At 44.2% G+C, this 22,653-nt stretch overlaps 1 pseudogene; it reads right to left on the reverse strand.

Annotated features, from left to right (window-relative positions):
• Positions 1 to 15,881: 15,881 nt before the first annotated feature.
• Positions 15,882 to 16,000, reverse strand: LOC134995292 (5S ribosomal RNA; annotated as a pseudogene).
• Between the last annotated feature and the right edge of the window lie 6,653 nt (positions 16,001 to 22,653).

Here is a 22,653-nt window from a genome sequence, read left to right on the forward strand (position 1 = left end):
CCAGTCAGGAAGAGATTACAGCAGTCCAGTCTGGAGATGACCAGTGAGTGGATAAGAGTCTTAGTAGCATCCTGGGTCAGAAAGGGTCTGATCCTGGAAATATTTTTTAGATGAAAACGGCAGGTTTGTGAGAGGTGCTGAATGTGTGGTTTGAAGGAGAGGGAGGAGTCAAGGATTACTCCAAGACAGCGCGCTTGGGGGGTAGAGGAGATAGTAGTGCCATCAATAGATAATGAGATTGTAGGAGGTGAGATTATGCGGGAGGGAGGGAAGATGATCAGCTCGGTCTTAGACATGTTAAGTTTAAGAAAGCGCTGGGACATCCAGGAAGAGATAGCAGAGAGACAGTTGGAGATACGAGTGAGGAGAGTAGGGGAGAGGTCTGGAGAGGAAAGATAGATTTGAGTGTCATCAGCATAGAGATGATATTGGAAACCAAAAGAACTAATGAGCTTACCTAGTGAGGACATATAGAGAGAGAAGAGAAGAGGACCAAGGACAGAACCTTGGGGTACCCCTACAGTTAGTGGAAGTGAGGGGGAGGTGGAGTCATGAGAGGAGACAGAGAATGAACGGTCAGAAAGGTAGGACGACAACCAAGAGAGGGCAGTGTTACGCAGACCAATGGAGTGAAGGATTTGCAGTAGGAGAGGATGGTCCACAGTGTCAAAAGCAGCAGAGAGATCAAGTAGAATAAGTAGAGAGTAGTGTCCCTTAGATTTAGCAGCATGGAGGTCATTGCATACTTTTGTAAGGGCAGTTTCAGTGGAGTGGAGAGGACGGAAGCCAGACTGGAATGGGTCAAGCAGTGAGTGTGAGGAAAGAAAGGAAGTAAGGCGGTTGTAGACAATACGCTCAAGGAGTTTGGAGGCAAAAGGGAGGAGAGAGATGGGTCGGTAGTTGGAGAGAGTGTTTGGATCAAGGGTAGGTTTTTTAAGAATAGGAGAGATGAGAGCGTGCTTGAAGGCAGAGGGGACAGTGCCTGATGAGAGGGAGAGATTGAGAAGGTGGGAAAGATGGGAACAAGCAGAAGAAGAGAGGTGGCAAAGGAGGCGGGAGGGGATAGGGTCAAGTGGGGAGGTGGTGAGGGGACAGGAACGAATGAGGGCCATGACTTCCTCTCCAGATGCATGGGAGAAAGATGACAGAGTTGGTGCGAGGGATGGGGAGGGTTGGTAAGGGATGGGAGAAGGCTGGTTACTGATAGTCTGGTGTGATGTGATGTCCTGACGTATGGAGTCAATTCCACATACAATGCTTCCCTTACTTCTGCTCTTGACTCTGTTGCTCCACCAACCACTATTCACCCTTGCAAATTAACACCTCAACCCTGGCACACCAAATGCACCAGATATCTGCAAAAATGCTCATGTACTGCTGAGCGACACTGGAGGAAATCACGCTCTAAGGCAGACTTCCTCCATTTCAAACTTATGCTCTCATCCTTCAGTGCTGCCCTTTCTCTTGCTAAACAGTCATACTTCAAGAACCTCATCTCCTCCCAGTCTTCCAACCCCCGGCGCCTCTTTGCCACTCTCAACTCACTCCTCTGCCCACCTCCACCTCGTCTCCCTTCCTCACTCTCTGCTCTTGACTTTGCCACTTACTTCACATCCAAAATTGACTCCATACGTCAGGACATCACATCACACCAGACTATCAGTAACCAGCCTTCTCCCATCCCTTACCAACCCTCCCCATCCCTCGCACCAACTCTGTCATCTTTCTCCCATGCATCTGGAGAGGAAGTCATGGCCCTCATTCGTTCCTGTCCCCTCACCACCTCCCCACTTGACCCTATCCCCTCCCGCCTCCTTTGCCACCTCTCTTCTTCTGCTTGTTCCCATCTTTCCCACCTTCTCAATCTCTCCCTCTCATCAGGCACTGTCCCCTCTGCCTTCAAGCACGCTCTCATCTCTCCTATTCTTAAAAAACCTACCCTTGATCCAAACACTCTCTCCAACTACCGACCCATCTCTCTCCTCCCTTTTGCCTCCAAACTCCTTGAGCGTATTGTCTACAACCGCCTTACTTCCTTTCTTTCCTCACACTCACTGCTTGACCCATTCCAGTCTGGCTTCCGTCCTCTCCACTCCACTGAAACTGCCCTTACAAAAGTATGCAATGACCTCCATGCTGCTAAATCTAAGGGACACTACTCTCTACTTATTCTACTTGATCTCTCTGCTGCTTTTGACACTGTGGACCATCCTCTCCTACTGCAAATCCTTCACTCCATTGGTCTGCGTAACACTGCCCTCTCTTGGTTGTCGTCCTACCTTTCTGACCGTTCATTCTCTGTCTCCTCTCATGACTCCACCTCCCCCTCACTTCCACTAACTGTAGGGGTACCCCAAGGTTCTGTCCTTGGTCCTCTTCTCTTCTCTCTCTATATGTCCTCACTAGGTAAGCTCATTAGTTCTTTTGGTTTCCAATATCATCTCTATGCTGATGACACTCAAATCTATCTTTCCTCTCCAGACCTCTCCCCTACTCTCCTCACTCGTATCTCCAACTGTCTCTCTGCTATCTCTTCCTGGATGTCCCAGCGCTTTCTTAAACTTAACATGTCTAAGACCGAGCTGATCATCTTCCCTCCCTCCCGCATAATCTCACCTCCTACAATCTCATTATCTATTGATGGCACTACTATCTCCTCTACCCCCCAAGCGCGCTGTCTTGGAGTAATCCTTGACTCCTCCCTCTCCTTCAAACCACACATTCAGCACCTCTCACAAACCTGCCGTTTTCATCTAAAAAATATTTCCAGGATCAGACCCTTTCTGACCCAGGATGCTACTAAGACTCTTATCCACTCACTGGTCATCTCCAGACTGGACTGCTGTAATCTCTTCCTGACTGGCATTCCTGACAAATACCTCTCTCCACTCCAATCTATCCTCAATGCTGCTGCCCGGCTCATTTTCCTCACCAAACGCACTACGTCCACCTCTCCTCTCTTACTAGTCCTTCACTGGCTCCCCTTCCCTTTCAGAATCCATTTCAAGCTTCTCACACTTGCTTACAAAGCCCTCACCCACTCCTCTCCCATCTACATCTCTGATCTTATCTCGCTTTACACTCCCACCCGTCCTCTTCGCTCTGCTAATGCACACCGACTCTCCTGCCTACGGATTACTTCCTCCCACTCCTACCTCCAAGATTTTTCACGTGCTGCACCACTTCTCTGGAATTCCCTACCTCTCCCCCTCAGACTCTCCACCTCTCTACAAAACTTCAAACGGGCTCTCAAGACCCACTTCTTCACCAAACCCAGCCAAATCTCATCCTAAACCTCTGTTCCATGCTCTCTATGTACCCCATCTGTCTCACCCCTGTCTGTCTACCCCTCCCTTTTAGAATGCATGCTCTCACGAGCAGGGCCCTCTTCCCTCATGTGCTTACTCTTTTCTTACTTTAATAATCTTCAGCTGCACCAAATCCAGCAGTCTTCTGCCACCTGATACTTATTCCAGTGTCATCTGCTGATGTAGCTATGTTTATTTACCCTGTACTTGTCCTATATTGTCGTCAACTGTAAGTTGCTGTTTTCCTGTTTGATTATTTGTTTATGTACTCTGTAATTGGGCACTGCGGAACCCTTGTGGCGCCATATAAATAAAGGATAATAATAATAATAAATAATATAATATATAGCAGTACGGTACAGTAGGCCACTGCTCTACCTACCTCTGTGTCGTCAAGTATACTATCCATCCATACCTGTGGTGCATTTTAGAAAAAAACATGTCTCGGCAGAGCAATCTATAAATCCATCATATTTCAGACAGCAACAGTGGGTATTGTAATAGTCACCCAATCCATCACTTTTATAGGGTTACATGCACCCACATGCTACAGCCTGTCTCAATAATTTTACTGTCACGCTGTGTGTGTTTGTGTTTTTATTTGGGTATTTTTTGTTGTTGTAGAACTACAGGTACCAGCAAGCCCGTTATTTCCCCGCCTGCTGGTACTTGAGGTTCTCCAAGTACCAGCAAGCGGGGGAGGCTTGCTGGGCCTTGTAGTTCCACAACAAAAAAACAATATTCTTTTTTTACACACATGGCTATCAGCCCGGCACCCACCACCCAGGGGTGCTGGGGACAGCCTCGGGCTTCACCCCTGGCCCTTGGGTGCCTCGAGGGGAGGAACCTCTTGATTTAAGGGGTCCCCACTCCTCCAGGGAACCCCGGCCAGGGGTGACTAGTTGGAGGGGTAATGCCTGGGCCGCAGGGACCTACATAAAAGTGTCCCCCGGCTGTGGCATTATCTCTCTGGCTAGTGGAGCCCGGTGCTGGTTTTAAAAATATGGGGGACCCCTACATCTATTGTCCCACGTATTTTTGGAACCTGGACCGGTCAAAGAGCCCGGTGCTGGTTGTCTAAATACGGGGAACCCCTGTCCAATTTTTCCCCCAGTATTTAAATAACCAGGACCGGCTCAAAGAGCCCGAGGCTGGTTATACTAAGGAGGGGGGACCTCACGCATTTTTTTTAACCCATTCAGACCCTTCTCCTTTAAGTTAATGGAAGCCCTGGACAACAAAATTGCATTCATGTCCTCCTCCCTCACCCTTCCCAGTCCCAAACACTCATTTTTTTTTTCTTTAAAAATTTATAATATATAACGAGAACAATGAGCAGGCAGGCAGCGGGCATTGGCGGCATCGGACTGAGATAGAAATTAGTGGTGGAGGGCTGGGTCAGTTGATTGTGGGCGAGTTTGTAAGCCATTGGCGGTGGCAGCGGGTATCGGCTCAGAGGCAGTAGCGGGCATTGGCTAAGGGTCATCGGCAGGATTCGGCGGACATTATGGCTGTAGTGCCTCACTAGCCACTGACCTCACTGCACGCCACTGTGGGACAGATGTAACATGCAGAGAGATGTAGATTTGGGAGGGGGAATGTCCTAGCATAACTGTTAATTGCAGTGTAATACTGTAATTCAGCTGTGCAGCATTTGTGGCTAAATGTCAAAGAAGCCAGTATTTACCCTGCATGCAAAACAATAAATGTATTTGAACATACCTCCCAACTATCCCAATTTTTGCAGGACAGTCACTTTTTTGGGGAATGTCCAGCTAACCCAAACAACCCCCCCCCCCTTCCCATGGGAAATGGGTGGGGGGTGGAAGGCTCCCTGTAGCTTGTTGCTCTGCAAATATGCACATTGTGGGTAATTCAGACCTGATCGCTAGGGTGTGTTTTTTGCATCCCTGTAATCAGGTAGTTGTCGCCTACAGCGGAAGGGAAAATTTGCTGTGCAGGTGTGTGATCACATGTGCACAAGAGCTGCACAGCTCAGCACTTACTCAGCCATTGAGGTGACGTCACAAATCCTCCCACAAAACGCCGGGTCCCTCCAGTGTTTTTCCGGACACTCCCTAGAAACATTCAGTTGCCACCCACACAAACACCCTCTTCTTGTCAATCTTCTTGTGATCTCCGGACCATCGCACTTACGCATTGTGGCGCATACGCATGTGCAGTGCAAACCAGATTGCCCGCTGGGTGAAAATAAATTGAAGCGATCTGGTCTGAATAAGCCTCAATCTCTATTCACGGGAGACAGAGGGGCTGGGGCATGGCCAGCAGCTCACAGAGCACCTATAATGACAAAAATGGGAGACATGGCTCATGATCGCGATATACCTGCGAAGGTACGCCCTCTACTGATTGACAGGCAGAGGCATTCGCATTTTCTGCGGGGCACCCGGAGAAAATGTAGGCACACGCACAGGATGGACCCTGCGTATATGCCCCCATCCTCTTCATAGTTTTTGCGGTTGGAACGCGTATTACGATCCAAACTGAATTAGGCCCTATATGTCTTATATACACGAGCAGTGTGAAAACATCAATCGATGGGGGTAATTCCAAGTTGATCGCAGCAGGAATTTTGTTAGCAGTTGGGCAAAACCATGTGTACTGCAGGGGAGGCAGATATAACATGTGCAGAAAGAGTTAGATTTGGGTGAGTTATTTTGTTTCTGTGCAGGGTAAATACTGACTGCTTTATTTTTACACTGCAAATTAGATTGCAGATTGAACACACCACACCCAAATCTAACTCTCTCTGCACATGTTAAATCTGCCTTCCCTGCAGTGCAGATAGGTGGTCATTCCGAGTTGTTCGCTCGGTAATTTTCTTCGCATCGCAGCGATTTTCCGCTTAATGCGCATGCGCAATGTTCACACTGCGACTGCGCCAAGTAAATTTGCTATGCAGTTAGGAATATTACTCACGGTTTTTTCATCGTTCTGGTGATCGTAATGTGATTGACAGGAAGTGGGTGTTTCTGGGCGGAAACAGGCCGTTTTAGGGGCGTGTGGGAAAAAATGCTACCGTTTCTGGGAAAAACGCGGGAGTGGCTGGAGAAACGGAGGAGTGTCTGGGCGAACGCTGGGTGTGTTTGTGACGTCAAACCAGGAACGACAAGCACTGAACTGATCGCACTGGCAGAGTAAGTCTCGAGCTTCTCAGAAACTGCACAGAGATGTCTTATCGCAATATTGCAAATCTTTCGTTCGCAATTTTAAGATGCTAAGATTCACTCCCAGTAGGCGGCAGCTTAGCGTGTGCAATGCTGCTAAAAGCAGCTTGCGAGCGAACAACTCGGAATGAGGGCCATGGGGGGTAATTCTGAGTTGATCGCAGCAGGATTTTTGTTAGCAGTTGGGCAAAACCATGTGCACTGCATTTACGAACAGATGATTTTTTATATAAATTTTAAAATGTTAGTAAATGTGTTTTTTTTTCAACCTGGAAGCCCAACATCGATTAAGATCGATCTTAAATAGACCCCTGGGTTTTAAGCATAACCATGGTTGAGTCCAATGGTTAATTCACATTGACCGAAGTTCTAATTAAGTCACCTGTGCTCAAGCATGATATCCTTAAAATCTGGATTGCAATGACAGCATTTTGGAACTATGCCTAAGGGTTTAATTTTTACATTTATCCACTGACAATAAATCTACCTACAATATCACTGTAACTTGTTATGATTACAGTATTTCACTAAATAATTTAATTTGCTGAACCTTCTGTAAAAAGAAATATTAAGCTGCTGTAATTCCCAGATGCAGCAAATTTGTTAGCTAGTGGGCAAAACCATGTGCACTGCAGGGTTGGGGGGGGCAGATATAACATTTGCAGAGAGATTTAGGTGGGTTATATTGTTTGTGTGCAGAGTAAATACTGGCTGTTTTGTTTTTACACTGCAATTTAGATTTCAGTTTGAACACACCGCACCAAAATCTAACTCTCTCTGCACATATTATACACCCCCCCCCCCCCCCTGCAGTGTACATGGTTTTAGCTAATAAATTTGCTGCTGTGATCAGATCTGAGTTAAGCCCTATGTATTTGGCACTGGCAAAGGGTTAGAGGCCTTGCTGTAGAGCTCACACCTTTCTTATCATGCATTGTAATATTTCCTATGTCCTGATGTTGTGCTCTCTGCTCCATCCAAGTAAACAGCAATGTAGCATGGCTATCAAAGAGCGTGAAGATTGCAGATTTCCTGGGATTAATGCTAAGGAATGCTATTCCAGAGGCTGCTGCTTTAATTCAAGTGTCACTGGGGTTAAATGGTGTTTTTACCTTAAAAACACAGGTAGAGTATATAGTACAGTGGTAAAGTGGGAGCATGTAGTGCTATTGATTACAGATTTGATGGAGCTTAAACATGGATAAGGTCCATGGCTCTAAGAGTTTATCTTGTGTATCCTTTATTCTTAGTCATGGTCAGATAAGATTAGAAAATACCATTTAAGTGGAAATTTCCTGTTAGCTGTTTTTCAGTTTGCTCAACTGTCTGATTAACTGGTCCTAAAAAAGGACCAAAGGAGCTAAATTGCCCTGTGATCTAGCTAAATTGCCCCAGTTAAAAAAAAAAAAAAAACTAAGCTGCTGTAATTCCTGGATGTTTCCTTACTGCATCAACAGGAAGTGACAAGAAACAATGTAATGTGGAACCGTACAGCAGAAGGGATTGCGGCTACCCCACAATAAGTGCAGCGGAATGTAAGAAGAGGAATTGTTGCTTTGACTGCAGCATTCCCGGGGTTAACTGGTGTTTCTTCAAGTCACAAGGTATGGAGCTGCTGTATAGTTACTCGCAAGTCAGTAGTTGTATGATGCTCACACCTGTTAAACTGGATACACACAGAATGCCCTACACAGGGGGTGAAATGAGCGCCCCCCCCACCCCCCGTACGCTCAGCACACATCACGCTGTGCTGAGCGGGGGCAGAGATGTGTGCTGAGCAGTTCGCTCAGCACACATCTCTCCCCAAAATCGGGCCGTGAATACGGACCTTTAAACTGGATCCACACTTAGATTGTCTGTCCATTTTTTTTTTCTAGTTGAAACAAAATTATGCTAATATGTGGCAGCAAATGACAATTGACCATTTGCTCACAAACACTGGAAAACATCCAAAAATGGTCATTTAGATAAATTGGTTAAATCCATTTCATTTAGCTAATTTATCCAAACTACCTTTATTGTATCTTTGTGGGTGAATGATGTGTGGGTCAGTGTTGAGGGTGGTGGAGGAGATGGGTAATAGGCACAGCAGGGTGTGGACAGTCAAATAGTGTGCTTAGAGGTTCAGAGTCATTGTATGAGACTCTGGCAACAGTGACTTGATGAGTCTGGTGTCCATAGGGTGGGACGCATTAACCTTTTTATGCTATTGAAATAGTTCTCCTCCTGACCGACGCAGTTCCTTGCTCCGAGGTTGGTGTATTGTCCTGTTGCAGCGCCTCTCCACTGTGGTCACAGTGAGCTGTGTGGTGTTGCTGGCGCATGCCAATCTCCCCCCAACCTCCCTCTTGCATTTCAGACCTACGTACGCATGATGGGATCTTGTATGATATGCGCGTGTGCTGTAGAGATGAAAGTGGGGGTGAGGAGGCAGATCGTGAGATGGGGAAACTTTGTGGACTGTTAGCGAAGGGGAGCACTGGGCAATCTGAGTTGCAAAGAGGGCAGCAGAAGAGGTTATTGCATGTGCACTGGTGACAGGTCCATCCTTGGTGGCCAGCCTCAGTGGTAAAGGGGTACATGAGCTAGTGTCCCTTGGCCAGCCATGTACCATGGCCACCTCCCTACCTCCTATATATTCTCCCTGATCTGTCACTTTGTTACGGTCTGCTGCTGGCACTGGTGTATCGTCCTGCAGATGCCGTCTCCGCCCATTGCTGTGACTTCCCCCAGAGTTAGCCACACAGAGTGACAGATCTGGGAAAATATATAGGAGATCATTACTTTCACTTGCAGCCTACCTTATTTTTTGCAGCCTAGCATGCTCCTGACCCCTTCTCTCACTAATACTTATACAACATTCATGAACTCATCTTAAGGTTTCTTTATTATTCAGTCACACTGTCTTGGATCCAAACCATTTCCTGTGGCATTGCAGTCAAACAATTGAGCTATTTACCCTTGCATAGAAAGGTATAATCTAAGCTAGAGAATTCTATTTGGAGCTCACCTTGTACTTTGTGAAGAAATAATCAGCTTTGTGGCTGAGCAGATATATGGAGTGTGTGGCTGCACACTGCATTGATCTGCTGAGTTGCAATGCTAATAATTTTTTTTTTGCAAAGTACCAATAGCTTCATTGTGAAGGTGGAAAGAAGGGTGTTACGGCATGGAATGTACAAACTGCGAGACCCTGCTGGTAGCGCCTTTGTCTATTTAGTAGGAAGGGCACGTAACAGCCGGGGGGCAATGGAGGAAGCCCCTTTAGGGCTGGAGCCCGGCGGCAACTGACTCCGTTGTCTCTGGCAGTTCCGCCCCTGGACTAGAGGAATGGTCAAGAACATGGCAACATTTAATGCCAAAAAATGCAAAATCATACACGTCTCAAAAATGCAAAGGCTAACTATAATATTAAGGGCATTATAATGGCAAGAGGAAAGCTATCTAAGTATTACTATTTCAGGTGAGCAATGTAACAAAGCAATAGGAAAGGCAAGTCAGATGCTTGTTTGCATAGGTTAAAGAACCAGTAGCAGAAAAAAGTAATACAGGTTGAGTATCCCATATCCAAATATTCCGAAATACGGAATATTCCGAAATACGGACTTTTTTGAGTGAGACTGAGATAGTGAAACCTTTGTGTTTTGATGGCTCAGTGTACACAAACTTTGTTTAATACTCAAAGTTATTAAAAATATTGTATTAAATGAACTTCAGACTGTGTGTATAAGGTGTATATGAAACATAAATGAATTCTGTGAATGTACACACACTTTGTTTAATGCACAAAGTTATAAAAAATATTGGCTAAAATGACCTTCAGGCTGTGTGTATAAGGTGTATATGAAACATAAATGCCTTCTGTGCTTAGATTTAGGTCCCATCACCATAATATCTCGTTATGGTATGCAATTATTCCAAAATACAGAAAAATCCGATATCCAAAATTCCTCTGGTCCCAAGCATTTTGGATAAGGGATACTCAACCTGTAATGCCACTGTATAGGTCCTTGGTACAGCCACATTTAGAATCCTGTGTTCAGTTCCAGAAGCCATATCTCCAGAAGGCTGTAAATACATTAGGGCAACTAAAATTGTGCATGGCCTACATCACAAAACTTACCTGGAAATACTAAAAAATGTTGATGTGTATAGTTTGGAGAAGGGAAGAGGGAACATACAGTAATAGAAACATTTAAATATATAGGGAGGAATGTAATAGGGTGTGAGAATCAGAAAGTGAGAGATTTTGTGTTTTTTCCTGTTGTTTTTTGTTTTGTTTGTTTGATTGTTTGTTTTTAAAGTGGCAATCCTTTACATGGCAAAACCAGGTTGATATTTGCCATGTAAAGGATTGCCACCGTGGGCATGTGTAGAAGGGGCACTGCTACTGTTGGCATTATGTGTGTAAGCTGCACTGATATGGTGGTTATGTGTATAAAGGGCACTGCGACTGTGGGTATTATTATTATTATTATTACATGCGGTGTAATGACAATAAGATAGTGCTACTGTGTGGCGTATTTGCTTAGATTTAGGTCCCATCACCATAATATCTCGTTATGGTATGCAATTATTCCAAAATACAGAAAAATCCGATATCCAAAATTCCTCTGGTCCCAAGCATTTTGGATAAGGGATACTCAACCTGTAATGCCACTGTATAGGTCCTTGGTACAGCCACATTTAGAATCCTGTGTTCAGTTCCAGAAGCCATATCTCCAGAAGGCTGTAAATACATTAGGGCAACTAAAATTGTGCATGGCCTACATCACAAAACTTACCTGGAAATACTAAAAAATGTTGATGTGTATAGTTTGGAGAAGGGAAGAGGGAACATACAGTAATAGAAACATTTAAATATATAGGGAGGAATGTAATAGGGTGTGAGAATCAGAAAGTGAGAGATTTTGTGTTTTTTCCTGTTGTTTTTTGTTTTGTTTGTTTGATTGTTTGTTTTCAAAGTGGCAATCCTTTACATGGCAAAACCAGGTTGATATTTGCCATGTAAAGGATTGCCACCGTGGGCATGTGTAGAAGGGGCACTGCTACTGTTGGCATTATGTGTGTAAGCTGCACTGATATGGTGGTTATGTGTATAAAGGGCACTGCGACTGTGGGTATTATTATTATTATTATTACATGCGGTGTAATGACAATAAGATAGTGCTACTGTGTGGCGTATTTTGATTTGGGGTGCTATTGTGTGGCCATGCCCCTTCCTTGTGATACCACACCTTCTTTTTTTAAGGAGCGCACTGTCCCTTTATTAAGTATTGGAGAGAGGGCCCAAATTAATAGTTTGCAGGGAGGCGCCAAACACCCTAGCACTGGCCCTTTGGTAGGGGACAGGATTTGCTTCTGCTTGTGCACATATGTTATGATTGCCATCCAACAGCACTGGTTTTGCCTATAACACTAACTATAAATATTTTGAATTGGTCCTGGACCACCAATCCAAGGCACCCCTGCAAGTGTCCTGAGGCACCCCAGGGTGCAGTTTGAGAACCACTGGTCTAGTGAGTACCCAGGATAATTATTGTAGCTGGTCTGCGGGTAACAGCTCTCAGATCCACTTCTAGAAAAAATGCAGCAATGTAATTTGAGTGACAAACTGCAGAGATGAACCCTTTCTGTGACTGCTGCACAGGGATCACACAAACTCTATTCATAGGGCTGACTTCACTTAGATGAGATGTTCTCACCCCGCAAAGAAGTGCGAGTATATACCGCACTTACGGTACCATTGGATTTACAGATATTTTCTTGCAATACACTATGGGGGTCATTCTGAGTTGATAGCTCGCTAGCAGTTTTTAGCAGCCATGCAAACGCATTGTCGCTGCCCACTGGAGAGTGTATATTCACTTTGGAGAAGTGCGAACACTTGAGCAGCAGAGCGCCTGCAAAATCGTTTCAAAATAAGACCAGCACTGTAGTTACACTTCGTGTGCGTTGATTCTAACAACCGAGGGACGGCTTTTGATGTCACACACCCATCCAGCGAATGCCCAGCCACGTCTGCATTTCTTCTGCCACGCCTGCATTTTTCCAAGCACTTCCTGAAAACGGTCAGTTGACACCCAGAAACGCCCTCTTTCTGTCAATCTCCTTGTGGCCTGTTCTGTGATTGGAATAATCGCTAGAACTAGTGCAAAACCACAATGGACTTTGTACCCGTACGATGCGCATGCATCTGTGCATTACGGAGCATGCGCATGCACAGATTAGCCATTTTTTTTCAACTGATTGCTACGCAGCGAACAACGGCAGCAAGCGATCAACTCGGAATGACCCCCTATATACATAGAAACATGGATTTTTACTGCAGGAATTATGGTTAGTTTAGGGGTATCGGTTAGGGTCATTAGAGGTGTAGCTAGGGGTCCAAGCGCCCCTGGCAAAGTAAGGGACTGGCGCCCCCCCTTTCGATAAAGCATTGCAGTCCATTGGCGGTTACCATGTTGGAGCCACAGCAACTGACCCCCTCCCCCACACGCTGCCCTACATCATCGGCTGGGATTCACTGTTGGTGTGAAGCCACTGGGAACATTCTGGTAGCATTAGCAGCAATCTGTGTCATAGATAGGGAAGGCAGAAGGTTAACTAGCTAATAGCAGTCTGTTGGCAGCAGAGGCTGGGCGGGGGGCTGAGAATGAGCCAACGCTGATCAGTGTCCAGTCTGCTCAGACAAAAATATTTTGTGATCAGGGCTGGTTCTAGACCAAAGGGGCCAATGGCAAAAATTTCCTTTGGCACCCCCCCCCCCCCCACACACACACACACACACACACACACACACACACACACCAAAAAAGAACATATCCCAGTTTAACATAACGCTATGTGGTGCAAGGTGTGGAGCTGGTCACTTGTATCAGACCTCTGACATTTGCCTTTTCACCCATATTGCATACTTTTTCTTGCAGGTTGTGTCTTAATTCAAGAAGTGTTCTAAGTACTTCAGCTTAGTATCTTTACTGACCCCTCTTTACCCCACACTACATAACTGACCCCTCTATACCCTACACTACATCACTGACCTTTCTATAACCATCACTGCATTACTGACCCCTCTATACAGTACACTGACCTCTATATACCTGCTAGTACATCCCTGATGCCTATATTCCCTAAGCTAAATCCCTGACGCCTCTATTCCCTACGCTACATCCCTGACGCCTCTATTCCCTATGCTACATCCCTGACGCCTCTATACCCTACGCTACATCCCTGATGCCTCTATTCCCTACGCTACATTCCTAATGCCTCTATAACCTACGCTACATCCCTGACGCCTCTATACCCTACGCTACATCCCTGACGCCTCTATACAGTACAATGCATTACTGATCCCTCTAGACCATACATCCTCATTACATCAGAGAGATAGTGAAACACAGGAAAAAATAAGGATAAAGTGGACTACAGAAACTGATGCTCTAAACAAAGGAGAGAGAGAGAAAAGCACAAGGGAAAGTGGGCAATCGGAACACCATAGAGAGAGGAGAGATAGAAATGCCTGAAAAAGTAAAGGGGGTTGGGTATGGCATCCGGCGCTGGGTTATATAGCGCTGGGGGGTGTGCTGGCATACTCTCTCTCTGTCTCTCCAAAGGGCCTTGTGGGGAAACTGTCTTCAGAAAAAGCATTCCCTGTGTGTGTAGTGTGTCGGTACACGTGTGTCGACATGTCTGAGGAAGAAGGCTATATTAGAGAGGAGCGGGAGCAAATGAATGTGGTGTCTCCGCCGACAGCTGATTGGATGGATATGTGGAATGTTTTAAATGCTAGTGTAAACTCATTGCACAAAAGATTAGACAAGGCAGAAGCTTTGGGACAGTCAGGGTTTCAACCCATGCCTGATCCTATGTTGCAGGGACTGTCAGGGTCTCATAAGCGCCCACTATCCCAGATTGTTGACACAGATACCGACACGGATTCTGACTCCAGTGTCGATTACGATGATGCAAAGTTACAGCCAAAATTGGCAAAATCCATTCGATTTATGATTATGGCAATAAAAGATGTTTTGCACATCACAGAGGAACCCCCTGTCGCTGACAAGAGGGTACATATGTACAAGGGAAAGAAGCCTGAGGTAACCTTTCCCCCCTCACACGAGCTGAACGAGTTATGTGAAAAAGCTTGGGAATCTCCAGATAAAAGACTGCAGATTTCCAAAAGGATTCTTTTGGCGTATCCTTTCCCATCAACGGATAGGTTACGATGGGAATCCTCCCCTAGGGTGGACAAAGCATTAACACGCTTATCCAAGAAGGTAGCCCTCCCGTCCCAGGATACTGGACTAACCCCCCCCCCCCTCCTAGTGCCTTCCCTAACACCCGCTCCCCCGGTCCTAACCCTCCCTCCAATACTCGCCTTCGGGATGTTGGCTGTCTGTGTGCCGGCACCAGTCTCCCAAGTGGTGTCAGGATTCCAACATCGGTCAAATGACCGCCGGTATACCGTCTGCCGGGATGGTAAATGTATCCTGAGGACAGGTAGTGAGTGTGGAGGGATAGGTGGTTCAGTAAAATGTAACAGCTCAAACTGCGATCATTCACTGATAAATTGATTTATAGCTCTCCCTTTTTAACCATTGCAGTCATAAAAGCAATGTTTTTTAAACTTTTAAATAAAGCTTGTTAGCATCCCCAGCACACTGTATATGCTGGGAGATGTAGTTCTCAATATGAAAACATTTAATTACTGTATGAACTCTAATTCCCCAACTGAAACCTCTCACAAACACACACTCCTAAATCTAGTACACACACACACACATTTCCCCAGTACTGACAACTCTCATCACTTTTATACAAAGGGGAGAGGACAGAAGGCTCTTGTGTGGGCGCACTCTTATAGAAAAGAAGTAAATTTGATAAGGTAATTGTGATAAATGCTTAAAACATAACTTTTATTGACTAATATTACAAACGAGGTTGTTACCGGAGATCTATCCTTTAAGAATGCAATATACCGAGCATCTTAGTGAGATAAAAAATGTTCTGGTCTCTTAATGATTAAAAGTGTGTGGAAGGGCGGTAGACATTAGTTGGTCATACCCCCATTCCCACTTGACCAGTACAGACTTGCTGTATTGATGGAACCACAGGGTAGTCAAGACACAAAAATAATGATAATAACTATGCTCTCTTGGCTTAAGTAGAATTAGAGAAATGATCAGAAGTCATTCCTCTGAGTATAATACAAGAAAAATGGACATGCTCCTATCTGGATTTGAGACAGTAATAACGGTAGAGGTAAATATGGCACCTCACGTAGATGGTGTCCGTGACCAAAGGTCTGGAGATTGCAGAGTAAAGAAAACAAGTGGTGATACTGCTGTTGGTGTTGCTACCACATAGGTGAGGAAAAAATCCCACTCTACAACACCAGGTATTCGCAGGTGGTCCCCCTTCCTGGTACTGACTTGGCCCAACGCTGTTTAGCTTCCAAGATCAGACGAGATCGGGCGTTGGCAGCGTGGTATGGTAGTAGAGAATTTTATGTGAACATCAATGAGAGTGCACCTATTTAAGAATATTGAAAATCAGAGCCGACAGGAAGAGGATTGAGGAAAGATGGAGTAAAAAGGTGGATCTGCTTTCCACGTTAGACCTGATCCAATATTCCCACTCATGTGGTGCAATGTACCAGGAATCGTAAATGAGAGTCCACGAGGATAGTGATCTATAGACAGTTGAAGTTAATGAGAATCATGATCTATAGACAATTTGAAATTAATAAAAATACAGTCAGAAAAACACTATCACAGGTATATTACAGTATATCCCGACAGATAGTGCATGATAGGAGATGCTGATTGAAACAGATAGATGCGTAGTCACTCTGGTGATACGGTCTGTTTCAAAACTGAGGGTAAGGTCTGGGATCTATAGGGTTAAGCACTGAGGTGACTGATTTATAGAAACTATACCAACATATATCTGTTAACCATGTGTGTCATACACTGTTTGCCACGTAGTCCCGGATAGAATATGGGATGCTAATATATACTAATTATCTGCATGCATAAATTGCTATGAGGAGGTAATAATAAAAATGGATAAATACCAGCACTTAAATAAGTATAACAAATATAATGGTCAAAAATTAATAACACCTAAACTAGGCGTTAGTTTCCAATAGGTTCACTCAATGCTAGGTGAGTGCTAATGAATAAAGGTCTCTAGATAATCACCCCTATGATACGTACTAGGTACGAGATAATTCAAGCGGTACTGCTAGGTTTTGTAAGTAGGAGTTGCTATCCGTGTCAGAGAGCCACCGGATAGTAATGCTTACAGTTTCACCAGAGATCAGGGTAAGCCGAGAGAGCAAGGCAGATAAATGAAGCTAAATGCCAGGATACGGTAGTGTCGACGGGACCCCTGTTCCTAAATGCGGAAGACGCGTTTCGCCCTAGGGCTTGTTCACTTCCGGGTTCCGTGCTGTACGGTGTAGGGAGAGGGCTTTTATGTCCGCCCCGGTTAAGGCTTAGCCAATCATGTGGTGTGGTGTGGTGGGTGTGATCTCCCCATATGTGTAGTTGCTAGGAGACCGCATGCATAAGGACGTCAGATAGGGAGGCGGGAGATACATAACTTATCGCGAGATCGCGGGCGCCATCTTGGATGTGGGAAGAAAATCTTGAAGGTTTGTGTGGGCAGTTACTAAGAGACTGAGAATAGCGGAGCGAAAAACGTCATTGCCGGAGGCTAGAAACATTGGGTGATGGTAAATCACCAATTAAGATATGTCGTATGATGAATGTGATCTCCCCGTATGTGTAGTTGCTGGGAGACCATATTTACTGGTGACGTCAGATCGAGAGACAGCAGATGCACCTCATATCGCGAGAGCACGGGCGCCATCTTAAAGGTGGGAGAAATGCCATAGAGAATAGGGTTTGTATAAGCGGTTGCTAAGATACTGATAATACAGAGCTGAGAAGTCATAACCGGAGGGCTGTGAACATTAGGTGGTAGTAAATCACCATTGTTAGATATAAGAATACTAAATAGTGGATAGGTGGCAAAAGCCCTTATTGCATTGCTGCGTTATAAAGGATGCTAATGTTGCCATTTGATATTAGGTGATACAAATAGATTAAATATTTAGGAAGAACTATACATGGGGGATGAGGGAATGTGATGAGATGGGGATATAATAATGAGAGAAAATGATATGAAAAATCTATGAGATATATAAAGAAATAAAAAACCTAAAATTATGACTGGAAGTGGATAACAGATAAAGATAATAATTTATTAGTACCATACTTGAGTATAGGGAAATATTAAAATGAAATTAAATTAAAATGAGAATAAAATTAAAAAAAAATTTTTTTGAAAAGTAAAATGATAAATAAATAAATGATAAATAATAAATGAATAAAAAATATATTGATAAATGAAAGGTGAAAAATGAAAAATGAAAAGCAAACAGGATAGGCCTGGGGGAAATTGTAATGGAGGGGCTGGACGTGCCTAAGGGGCCATGATAAAAGGGAGGTAAATGTAGGAGTGGAGGGGTCGGATTGTGACAGTGATAATACTGTATGTACATAGGAAAGCAGGTGTCGGGGTGCAGTAACAAGTCAACAAATGAAAGGGGTGAGTGGAAGCTGAGGATGGGATGTGAGTGCAAGGGGGTGCAATGACCATGGGAATAGATAAAATAATTAGTCTTGCATTAGTGAGGATAGAAAAGAAGATGAGGGGTGGGTGTGAGTGGTTATGATTGATGGGGGAAAATCAGGGATAAATGTCTGGTGGGTGTGGGCTATTGGTGAAGAATGGAAATGGGAACTAGGTGTAAAGAGGAATGTTGGATGGGAAAGGGGGATGATGAAGTCAGGTGTTAAAAAGTGATGTAAATATGGAAGATGAGAGGTGCATGGAAATTGTGTGCAGTGAGAGGTGTAGGTGTATCCATGACCTGTGGAAAAAATGATAAAAAGAGGAATATAAATTCAGAACATATAAATGGTAAGTGAAAAGCTAAATTACAAGAAAGCTCCATAATTAATGGTTTCATTCAAGCCAAAGGGTTTCAGGCTGTTCAGGCGGAAAATCCACTCACTCTCCTTTTTGTATAGTTCTTTTGTTATGTCTCCTCCTCGTATTCCGAGATGTACTCGATCCAAGCAGAAAGTCTTGAACCCTTTGATGGATCCTTTATGCACAGAGTTGAAATGTCTTGCTACTGAAGTGAGCTGTTTCATTCTGTTTAAATCTCTGGAGGCATTACGGATGTTCCCAAGGTGTTCCAAAATTCTTTCTTTCCATTTGCGAGTGGTCATGCCCACATACTTAAGATTACACTCGCACGTTATGCAATATATCACCGCCTGCGTATTACAATTGAAGAAATATTGTAACTTAACAGGCTGGTCAAATTTATCGATGACCGTGTTGGTTTGCAAAATTTGGGGGCATGCTTTGCAGTGGCCGCAGGGGAAAGAGCCTGTGATGATAGGTTTTTTGATATTTGAAGAGATCAAATGGCTGTGCACTAGCTGGTCTCTCATATTTTTTGATCTGCGCCAGCTCATTTGCAATGGGGAGTCGAAGAGGGGTGCCAAATCTGGGTCCAATTGTAAGATTGGAAGATGTCTAGTTATTGCTCCCTTCAACTTCCTCCATTCAGGGCAGAAGGTCCCAATGAAGCGAACGGTGTCTTCCTGCTCCGTGCTCTTATTTTTCTTTCCAAAGATCAAACTCTCTCTTTTGGTTTTTGCTATGGCAGTGTATGCCCGCTTGAGTGAGCGTCTGCTGTAGCCTCTATCCAGTAGACGGTTGGTTAATTCCAAGCTTTTGGCCTTGAAAGTTGAATCTTCCGAGCAATTGCGTCTTAGGCGTAAATATTCCCCTTTAGGGATGTTCTCCACAGTGGGCGGAAAATGAGAGCTTGTTTGGTGTAGGAGGCTGTTAGTAGCCGTCTCCTTACGGAATAATTCCGTTTCCAAAAATCCTGCATTGGATTTATAAATACTAAGGTCTAAGAATGGTACTCTCGTTGGGCTGATAAAGTGTGTCAAGTTGATGTTGAGTTCATTGTGATTAAGAATCTGAATGAACTCCAGAAGTAAGTTCTTATCACCGTTCCAAATCATGAAGACATCGTCGATGTATCTTAGCCATAGTATTATATGTGTGGTGTATTTTTCATTGCAGATGTCAAACACGTGAAAGTGCTCCCACCACCCTAGGAAGAGATTCGCATATGTAGGTGCACATGCTGCCCCCATAGCGGTTCCCCTGATTTGTAAGAAAAACTGGTCTTGAAAAACAAAATAATTTTTTGAGAGGACAAAAGTAAGTAGCTGTAACAAAAAATCCGAGAAATCATTGGAACCAATTTGATCCAAAAAGAATTTGGTTGCAGCCAAACCTTGTTGGTGATTGATGCTCGAGTAGAGTGCCTCAACATCTAAGGTTGCTAGGAGGAAGTCATCCTCAAAATGAATATTGTGAATTTTTCGTAGTAAGTCAGCAGTGTCTTGCAGATAAGATGGTAAGTCAAGGACGAAATCGCGTAGGTGTAAATCTAAGAATCGACTCGGCTGCTCCAACAATCCTCCATTACCCGACATTATCGGTCTGCCTGGTGGCACTTGGATGTCTTTATGAATCTTCGGCAGAAGATAAAAAGTTGGAGTTCTCGGGTTTTGTACAGTCAAATATGCTACTTCTTGTTTAGTGATGGTTCCCTGAGTGGCAGCCTCTTGTATTAAAGAGGTATAAGCTTTTTGGAACCTTTTAGTGGGATCGTTAAGAAGTTTTTGATAGCAGAGGGGGTTAAGCAATTGTTTATGTGCTTCCGTGATATACATTTCTAACGGCCATAGCACAATATTACCACCCTTGTCTGAAGGTTTGATAATTACGTCTCGCCAGGTTTCCATCTCACGTAATGCTTTCCTTTCTTGATAATTGAGATTTCTTGATGGATATTGATGGGAAGTTTTAATTTGGACGTAAATATCGTCGAATTCTTTCGACACCCTGTTAAGAAAGACCCTGATTTCCGGGCTGGTATTATCGGGTGGGAAAAATGAGGACTTTGGTTTACATTTGGCTCGGCAAGGAGTGCTGTCTTGTATGTTTGATTCCACTAGTAGGTCTTCGAGCGTTTGGACTGCTTGGAGCTCCTCAGGGGATAAGTCTGTGATGTTATCGCTGTCTCGTCTTGCGTGGTGTTATGTAAAGAACTTTTTGAGCAGGAGTTTTCTACCAAATAATCTAAGATCCTTCTCCCAACAAAATCTGTTGAATGATCTGGAGGGTGAGAAAGATAGGCCTTTGGCTAAAACAGCCATATGTGCAGGTGAAAGGGGTCTGCCCGATAGGTTGATAACCTGTAAGGAGGAAGAAGTCGGATGAATTAGCGTAGCGTCTTCCTCTGTCGGGCCGGATACCTGGCAGTCCTTGATAGGTCCCAATCGGGGTTGCGTCTGTCGCCTCTTCTTTCCCCCCCGCCGGGTTTTCCTTGGTTTTTGTCCCGGCCTCTTTGTTTCAAGCCCTGGCCTAAAAAACGTGGAGAGAATTCTCCTTCACCTTGATTGAATCTGGCGTTGTCTGAAGTCTCACTAGATGAATCTCCACTGTTTGAAGATTCAAATTCTGAGAAAGTCGAGTCGTCCCTCTGTCTTCGATTTCTGCTCTGGGGTATGGAGTTCCACCTGAAGATATCCCCACGCGAGAAGTCTCGTTTGTCCCTAATGAATTTGTTACGCTTCCGATCAGCTATTGTTTGTTCATATGACTTAAGTTCTTTTTGATGTTTCTCAAAAGCTGTCTGAAAAGACAGATCTTTTTCCCAAATTTCTAGGTTATGGCCCAGTTCCTCTATTTCTTTTTCCACTTGATCTATGAGTAAAGTGTCATGTTTGACCAAAAGATGTAATAGTTCTTGGGAACACTTCAGGAGTGCTGTCTCCCACTCTGTCTTCAAGTTCTCCGTGGCCAGTGGGAAAGAGGGGAATATTTTGGGTCTCAACCCCCGAGGCACAATCTTATGTTTAATATAATTCTGTAATGTGGTAATGTCCCACGAAAGACGAGTCCTTTTCTGCAAGTTCTTTTGTAATCTAGCAAAAGAAGTTTTCCAGTCAGAATCAGTGGGGGATTCGTCAAAATTTTCTGTGAAGAAATCCCCAAAGGTCTCCGGGTTTTGTCGTTTTGTTAGCTCCGCTTTTAATGAGAAGGTGGTCATTATAGAGACTGCTTCCAAAAATTATTTAAGTGAAGGTGTTACTGCTAAAATGGACAGATCCGGTAAGGAAAACGTTGTCATAAAGTGCGATACGGAAAACCGTGCCAAGGATCAGAGACTGTTTGTGCAACAGTAGAAAAATACTATACAAAAACCTAGGGCGATCCGGCACCGGTAAAGCTAAATAGGAATAGATACTGAAAATTAAAGAAGAAAAAACCAAAACAGGACAGTGAGTTACCCTAAACTGGTAGGGGAGAAAAAGGGCAAAAATTAGCCTTTTCCATATGGTATACTATATACGTATCGGTGTTATTATCGTCCTAGTTGGTGGTGCGCCCAGAGCCAGAAAGTATGCAAACTTTTATACAAAGGGGAGAGGACAGAAGGCTCTTGTGTGGGCGCACTCTTATAGAAAAGAAGTAAATTTGATAAGGTAATTGTGATAAATGCTTAAAACATAACTTTTATTGACTAATATTACAAACGAGGTTGTTACCGGAGATCTATCCTTTAAGAATGCAATATACCGAGCATCTTAGTGAGATAAAAAATGTTCTGGTCTCTTAATGATTAAAAGTGTGTGGAAGGGCGGTAGACATTAGTTGGTCATACCCCCATTCCCACTTGACCAGTACAGACTTGCTGTATTGATGGAACCACAGGGTAGTCAAGACACAAAAATAATGATAATAACTATGCTCTCTTGGCTTAAGTAGAATTAGAGAAATGATCAGAAGTCATTCCTCTGAGTATAATACAAGAAAAATGGACATGCTCCTATCTGGATTTGAGACAGTAATAACGGTAGAGGTAAATATGGCACCTCACGTAGATGGTGTCCGTGACCAAAGGTCTGGAGATTGCAGAGTAAAGAAAACAAGTGGTGATACTGCTGTTGGTGTTGCTACCACATAGGTGAGGAAAAAATCCC

Source organism: Pseudophryne corroboree, unplaced genomic scaffold, assembly GCF_028390025.1.
Source record: "Pseudophryne corroboree isolate aPseCor3 unplaced genomic scaffold, aPseCor3.hap2 scaffold_138, whole genome shotgun sequence".
Lineage (NCBI taxonomy): Eukaryota > Metazoa > Chordata > Amphibia > Anura > Myobatrachidae > Pseudophryne > Pseudophryne corroboree.